Below are 8,020 nucleotides of genomic sequence, written 5' to 3' on the forward strand. Positions count from 1 at the left end.
GTTGTGAGTCTGAGAAAGATCATGCAATCATGTAAACAATAAAATGACTGGGAAAGATGGCATCTAGAGTCAAGAATCTTCTTTAAAGATGAGCAACTAGGAACCATGTTTGCTGAACAGAAAGATGAGAGGGAGTCCCTGACACTGAAGGCATTCCATCAGGGTTTACACAGGAGAGGTGAGTGGGACTCAGAAGCAGGGCTTGCAGGAGAGCATGTCCATCAATTCTACTCCTCTCCTCCAGCCCTGTACTAAGTACAGAGAATAATGAAGAGAGACAGATGAGGCCCAAGACCTTCCCATCTTTGCTAATAACTGATTTTCATTTAATTACTTTTGTCATATGCAAAGCTCTAGATCGGATTGTGTGGTCTCTATCTTGAACTTGGACTGTGCAGAGTCTGCCTCTTGGTTCTCTGAAGCGAGGTTGGTTCTTCATTGGGTCTGGTTTAAGCGAGAAGGCTCAGCTTCCTGGGGGCAGCTGCACTGGCATGTCCATTTCTTTTTGAACTACTTTGACACCATTGTCACTTTCATAGAGTGTCATTAACATCTAACCACTTTGATATACAACATTCTTCCCCTGTTCCTACTGGCTCTTCTGTATGTCAGTATTGACTGGTGTGGTGGTTCTGAGGTGACTCCCACTTTAATCATTTCTACTTAGGAAAAAAATATTCCCTTTACATTGTGTGCAGACTAGCTCTTCATATTATCATAATTTAAAAATCTGTTCCCTAGAATTTAGGTAGGAAAAATTATTTTTAAATTTTATCTTATGTGTATGGGTGTTTTGCCTGCATTTATGTGTGTGCAAAATGTGCTGGGTACCCTCAGACATCAGAAGAGGTACTTTCTGGAACTAGAGTTACTGATGATTATGAGCCACTCTGTGGTGCTGGGAATTGAACCCAGCCTTCAGGAAGAGCAGCCAGAGTTCTTAACAGCTCAGTGATTGCTTCATCCCTGTGATCGTTACTTTTATCTATCTATCTATCTATCTATCTATCTATCTATCTATCTATCTATCTATCTATCTATCTATCATCTATTTTTGCTTTGTTGTCTCTAGTGAAACAAAATGGAATATAGTCTGCTTTTTTTTTTTCCTGTATGAGAAGGCCCAGAGTCCACATTCTCTATCCCAAACTGGATTTCTGCTTTTCTTCTCTTTTTCGAGGACCCAGTTTTAGGACCTCTTATCATGCATGTTCAATTCTAATGTAGTTTAAGTTAGTAGGTGTCCAAAAGCTTTAAGAATGTTAATTAATCAACACTCATAGGAAATAAGAATTATGATTTGCATTTTATAGAAGGTTAAGAAGCTATCTTAGTGTTTTACTGCTTTGAACAGACACCATGACCAAGGCAACTCTTATAAGGACAACATTTAATTGGGGCTGGCTTACAGGTTCAGAGATTCAGTCCAGAATCATCAAGAGGGGAGCATGGCAGCATCCAGGCAGGCATGGTACAGGAGGAGCTAAGAAGTCTACATCTTCATCTGCAGGCCTCTAAGAAAAGACAAACTTCCAGGCAGCTAGGACTAGGGTCTTTAAAGCCCATTCCCAGAGTGACACATACCTACTCTAACAAGGTCACACTTCCTAGTAATGCCATTCCCTGGCCCAAGCATATACAAAACATTGCAGAAGCCAAACACAAAAGACTGTAGTGATGCTAGCTCTGGGACACTGTGAAACTGTCTATTGGTGTGTGTACACCATCAGAACTGGACAGAAGACAGTGCCCATGTCTACTTTGTAGATGAGAAATGCCCAGTTCAGAATCTCTGTGAATATTCAAGAACTGCCCCCTCATTCTCTGGCCCTATCCAGTTTCCTATCCTGTTGCCAATAGTGTCACTCAGTCAAATAGCAATAGGATGATCCAGGCGTGGAATAGCTATTGTTTGATTTCTAACTCTCCCACTGTACCCCCACTGTATAGATGTCCAGGCTGAGGATGGGATGGGAAAAAAGAGGCTATAGAAGTAGGAATCCTTTACAAAGCACAAGTGTTCTGGGGCACAGAGAAAGCTAGGCTCCAACTGCAGCATTTCCTGTCTCCCAACTCCACAGTTTTCAGAGCTCATCCTGTGGGCCAGGAAGCAAACTAGTTGCAGTTCTGGGGCCTTTGACCCTTGCAGGGTGCTTGCTAGCCTTATTCCTGTCCCTAGTCAAGGTCACCTCTCCTCTCTGCAGTTCTTTGTGTCATATGGCCACTGCTGATATGTCCCTCAAACTGCCTCATCTGACCAGAGCCCCAAAGGTAAGGTATGCACTCCAGAAACAATGGCAGAAGTGGGGCACAGCCAACATACATGGTGCATCCGCTTATGTGAGTGCTCATGTATATTAATAGAAGTCTCACTGGGTGAGTCAGAGAAACTGTGCTTGGATACAATGTAGGTCTGTAGGATTCCTCCCTAATTTAGGGCCCTGGTTTGTAGAAGCTATGTGACTCAGCGGTACAAGACTCAGCTGGACACACTGAGAGGATGCATCCATGTGAGACCTTTCCCTAAACACTCCGGAAGGCTATGGAGAAAGCAGGTCTACATATCTGTTCATTTGTTTTTGTCTGGAAGCCAGAGTCCTCCCTCAAGGAATGTCAGTGTCTCTGTAAATGATGGGTCATGCTTTTGTTTCTTCAAATAGAGAAACTTGGCAACTGAAATAGCAATACAGAAAGAAAGTCATGTCAAAATAGACAAGGGCTGTAGCTTCGTTGGTATGCAGGTTAACATACCTGGGCTATTGATTAGTAATTGATGTGGGAGGTACAGCTCACTGGAGGGTGGTGTCAGGTAGATCTGGGCTGTTTAAGAAAGCATGCTAGGCAAGCCAGTAACCAGCATTCTTTATGGTTTCTACTTCAAGATTCTACCTTGAGGTCCCACCTTGGTTTCCCTAGCTGGAAGAATGTAAAATGTAAGCAGAAATAAACCTTTTCCTCCTCGACTTGCTTTTTGGTTATAGCATTTATAGAAAGGACAGAATATAAACTGGAACCGTTGATCTAATATGTAGCTGGCATGCATGGGGCCCTGAATTCCATCCCGATGAACCAGGAGTGGTAGTACTCACCTAAGTCAGGAAATGGAGAAGGCAGCTCAAGGACTTCGACAGCCACACAGGGATCCAGACCAGCCATCAGCTACATGAAACCTCGTCCTCAAAGAAGGCAAATCCAAAGAATCATACCAAATTTGAGCTCGATAATTTACTGACCTGGGGAGCCACATTCCTGCTATCCTGTCTTGTGATATTCATGGCTATAGCTCTGTCAGGGCACAGCAACTGGGGCTTCAAACCCACAGACTTGCTCAAAGCAACAAAACCAGAATCTGAGGCCACAGAGTGTTGAGGTGGTTCTTCAACATAGTGCTGAGGGTGGATCTTCTGATGATGGCTAACTTCCTCCATGCAGAGGATGTTGTCTCTAGTGTGTTCATTTCTGCACCTGGGGTGTGAGAGCTGTTAATTCCTGCAAACCAGCACTTATTGTAAATATATAGTGGCCATTCTTATTGGACTGAAAGGAATCCTATGGTAGCCTGCTTTGATCACCAACTCTCTAATCCAGGACAAAGTAAACTATCTGACCTTGTACAGACAAACTGGTAGCTCAGCAGGATTGAGGGCCATTCTTCCAAATGTCACCTGGTATTCCTTATAGAATACAGAAAGTAGGAGTTCTTCTCCCTTCTGAATGGAGACCTCTCACCTTACCTCACTAGTTACCTTGCCTCAGATCTCTCCTTCAAAGTTTGTGAGCAGGCATTTCCAACAAGGATGCTATTATTATTATTTTTTTAAGTATGCACAGGTAACATGATTGATCCAATGAAGACGTGTTAGGAAAGGGCCATGCCTTTCGTGTCTTTAGCCAGAGTTATATGACAGGAAATGAAGTGAATGAGCACAGTGCTTTCCTTCAGCAGACTCCTCAGACCAAGCTTCCAAAGATGCCGGCAACCTCTCTGAAGACCACTGCAGTGGAAGGGAATTTCCCAGGCATCAAGGCATGCTCTTTCCATGAAGTTGCTCACAGATTACAAAGGCTCACGTTCAGAAGTTTTGTCACGATGGAGTTATTTAAAGATGTTCAAACATTATTTCTGACTCTGGCTTTTTTTAAGGTCCTCTACGTCTCCATGCTTTATTGATGGATAGCTGCAGAGGTTCATGCTGCTGCTTCTGTCCCTCCACAGAGTATCAGAGGGACTACTCTCCACTCTCTGTAATGAATTACCATACATGTGAGGAGCCGCCCTCACATTCGCCATTACAAGATGGCGCTGACATCCTGTGTTCTAAGTAGTAAACAAATAATCTGCGCATGTGCTGGGGTAGTTTTCCACTCCATGTGCTCTGCCTTCCCCTTGACTGTCAGGGAGCGACACGTCTGAGGCGGAGGACAATTCTCCATAAAAGGGACGGGGTTTTGCCTTTCGCTCTCTGCCTCCTGAAGAAGTAAGCAATAAAGCTTTTGCCGCAGAAGATTCCAGTTGTCCTGAGCGTGTTCTTGCCGGCGGGGACAAAAGCTCGGGATACATACAGGCCCTGAATACTGACACCCCACTCACTGCACCGTGGATTTAGAGATCTTGGTTAGTTTTTAAGCCGGTGAATGGAATCCATCAGACATTATTGAAACCTAGAACTATGGGTGAAAATCCACTGTACAAAGGAGAGCAGATTCCTGCCCCAGCATTTAACTGCACATAGTTAGCTGCTCTTTGCCCCTTATGAGGAAAGAAATACAGAGAAGTCAGAGATGCTCAGCTCTTCCCTGTTGTCAGGCTCTGAGCCCAAACCAGGAGCTTTGTTTCTGTCTCTTTTTTACTGGTTTTGTAGCTTTTGTAGCTCAGTTATCCACATCTACCTATCTTTCCAGTACCCTGGTTCTGGGGAGCTTGTGGGAATCCCATTATTCTCCCTGTTCACTTGGTGGGTTTGGTGCATAGGTTTGGGGTGCAGGCCAGTGAGTCTGTGCAGCCGGCACAGTACAGTCCTACCCCCCAGGACTGACTTCAGCGGGAGCTTCAGGGGAAGCTGCCACTGGAGGCTCTCGTGTTCCTGAATGACCCTTTAGGTTAGAAAGAAGAAGAGTTAAGACCACCTTCTTCAGACTGTGGCGTTTACGCTTCTAAGGCTGCAGGTCACCTTAGGCTCTAACTCCCAGCTGCATTGAGGCCCCAAGATCACAGGCTCAAGACTGGGCCTGCACCCACATGATCTAATCAGAAAGACCCAAAGACACTAAGTCCAGGCTTCTCTTCACACCATCCCTTCAGCAGCAGTCCCCTGCCACCGCCTCTTCGACCCTATGGATGTTGGGGGTACTGACCACACCTCTCTCCTCCTGACCCCCTTTTCTTAACCAGAATGCAATCAAATATTATTCTCCTTGCATCTTATACTCACCTTTGTGTGAGTAACTCTCTTAATCCATCTTCTCTTTACCCTAGTGCAGAACACTGTCTCACTGCATCCTATGTGGTGGTGGACCTACAGTCTGGATCAGTTCTAGGAAGCATCCATTGTTTCAGGCTACTCCTCCTTCCTAAGGCCCTCTACCCTCTCCATACAGACACCCTATAACTCCTGGTCCACTAGGCTCAAACTCTCAATTTCAATAAACTCTTTGGACCAGTCTAGCTGTCTCTGCAAGCCCACTGGATTGAACTCTGGTCTATATGAAAATGAAGATTGCCTGCTCAGGAGAAGTCCCCAGGCACCAGACAGAAGAAAATGTTCACCCTATCTGATTACAAATCAAAAGGCTCTAGAGCTTGGACCAAAAATAATTGTGTTAGGAAAGCATTCCTGAGGGAAGAGCAGTTTGGCAAAGTGATCTTCCCAGAACTCAGTTCTGCTTAGAACTGGGAGGTGAATGATTGAGGACAGGATTTCATACTTTCCTGCTTTCTTGAAAATGACAGGATGAGCCCGACTGGAGCTTTTTCTGATGACTTAGCCTCTCTAGCATTGAAGCCTGAGTTTCATAATATGACACAACACAGAGATGAGCTGGGGATAATTTGAATCCAGATGCTTATCTCAACACTCAACACAAGGCAGTCTCTGGCTGTAAGCTCTTTGAATGCTTTCTATAGTGTCCCTGTGAAATTAACCTTTCTTTTTTTTACCTTTCTTACTCCCCTTCCTTCCTCTTTCTCTTTCATCTCTTCACATTCCTTGTGACTCTGGCTTCATGTTCTCCACTCACCCCTCTACACGTCTACTCATAACCTATGTGTTTAGCACACTAAAAAAACGAACTCTCGGGAGGGAATGAGGGACAAACAGTATTTGAGGAGTTCGCTGTGTAGATGCCACTCTTTGAAACCCTGAGGTACAGGGGAAGCCAGGCGATTGAGCACTTGGGTGGAGAAATTTCTAGAATAGGAAGCAATAAAGGTTCTGTCTGAGCAGAAAGCTTAGCAGTCATTCCAGCTGGTTTGTTTATTACGCACCATAGTTTGTGTGTGTGTGTGTGTGTGTGTGATATGTAAAGCTGGTTCTCTTCTTTCTGTGGATTCTGAGGATTAAACCCCACTCAGGCACAGCAAATGCCTTTAACTCTATGAACCACCTCGAAGTCCCCAAAACTGTCTCAAGGAGGAAGTGTCTCATAAACAAATCTAAAATGTAAAGAAGGCAGACCAATATCCAGTTTGTGAGTGCAGGAAAACTTAGTGTGAGTTTTGGTAACTCCCTCTGTGAACTCCCCGGTGTGTTACCTGCCTTCCTAGTGCTTCAGCTGCTTAAACTCCATGTACATCTTCTCAAGGATCCCGGGAAAAATATGGCTATAGATGTATGGCCACATATATCGGGAAAGATGAACAACTCAGGTTCTTCCAAACCTGGAACTGTAATCAGCTGTGGTGACCAGTAAGGACACAGGAATTCCTTTGCCTTTCTTTAGGACAGCAAGGCCTGTGTACATGTTTGCTGGACTAAGGACAAAGGAAGCTGATATCACACTCCATACCCACTACCAGGCCTCATTCTAGGGGGGCTTCCACTGATATCTTAGTGCAAACTGCACCCCAAGGGAGTAGATTCATTTTTGCTTGATTATATTGCCATTCAAACCAAAAATTAAGTGTGTATGTGTGGAGTGAATTAACAGATGCCTAATGAACTTCAAGAGCTAGCAGTGGCCTCAGCCTAACTAAAGGGTGATGTCAAGGGGACTCCCCCTTGTTTGGGACTTTGCTCTGTCTAACTGTAGGCTCAGGATGCTTCTTGGATGATTTCTCTACTTTCTCCACTCTTCTTGGTGTCTGGACTCTGACATTTCAGGTTACAGCCTTCCCTTCCTACTTCCTCCCCATTTTCCCAACTCAACCCTGGCCAGCAAAGCACCAACTTTTGAGTGTTTGTCCTCACCCTCAACTCTTGGGCCCAGAACAGGGCAGCTTAGCTCCAGAGGCAGGTAGCCAGAAAGCCTTCTCTCTGGGGTCCCAGGCAGGAGGGGCATTTGTTCAAGGAGGAGGTTGAGAATGGAACATCCTTCAGGCGGGGTGTATGATGTCAGAAAGACAGATGGTTGAGCTTCCTAGAAACGGGGATCCAAAGGGTCTGACTTGAATTTGGTGCCTATTATCTTCAGATTGACTTGACTGGTTCTCCTGCTGCTGCCTTCCCAAGTGTTAGGATTGCAGGCAAGTGATATCATGCCCAGTTTATGCAATGTTGGGGACCAAACCAAGAATGTTGTGTACATCAGGCAAACACCCTAGCAAATGAGCTGCATCCCCATCCCTGAGGGACCACGTTGTCTGATGACTCTATGCTGCCCCTTAGATTCAGTGCAGCTGTGTGTTCACAGGTCACCATAAACTTTGTCCTGGGCCCTAGCAGATAATGTACAACATGGTAGAATGTTTCCCTGGGACCTCGTTCTACACCTGTTAACCCTGGAGTATTAAAAGAAATAATTCAGAGCCGGGCGTGGTGGCGCACGCCTTTAATCCCAGCACTCCGGAGGCAGAGGCAGGCGG

The sequence above is a fragment of the Mus caroli genome, chromosome 12 (assembly GCF_900094665.2).
Source record: "Mus caroli chromosome 12, CAROLI_EIJ_v1.1, whole genome shotgun sequence".
In the NCBI taxonomy this organism is placed as follows: domain Eukaryota; kingdom Metazoa; phylum Chordata; class Mammalia; order Rodentia; family Muridae; genus Mus; species Mus caroli.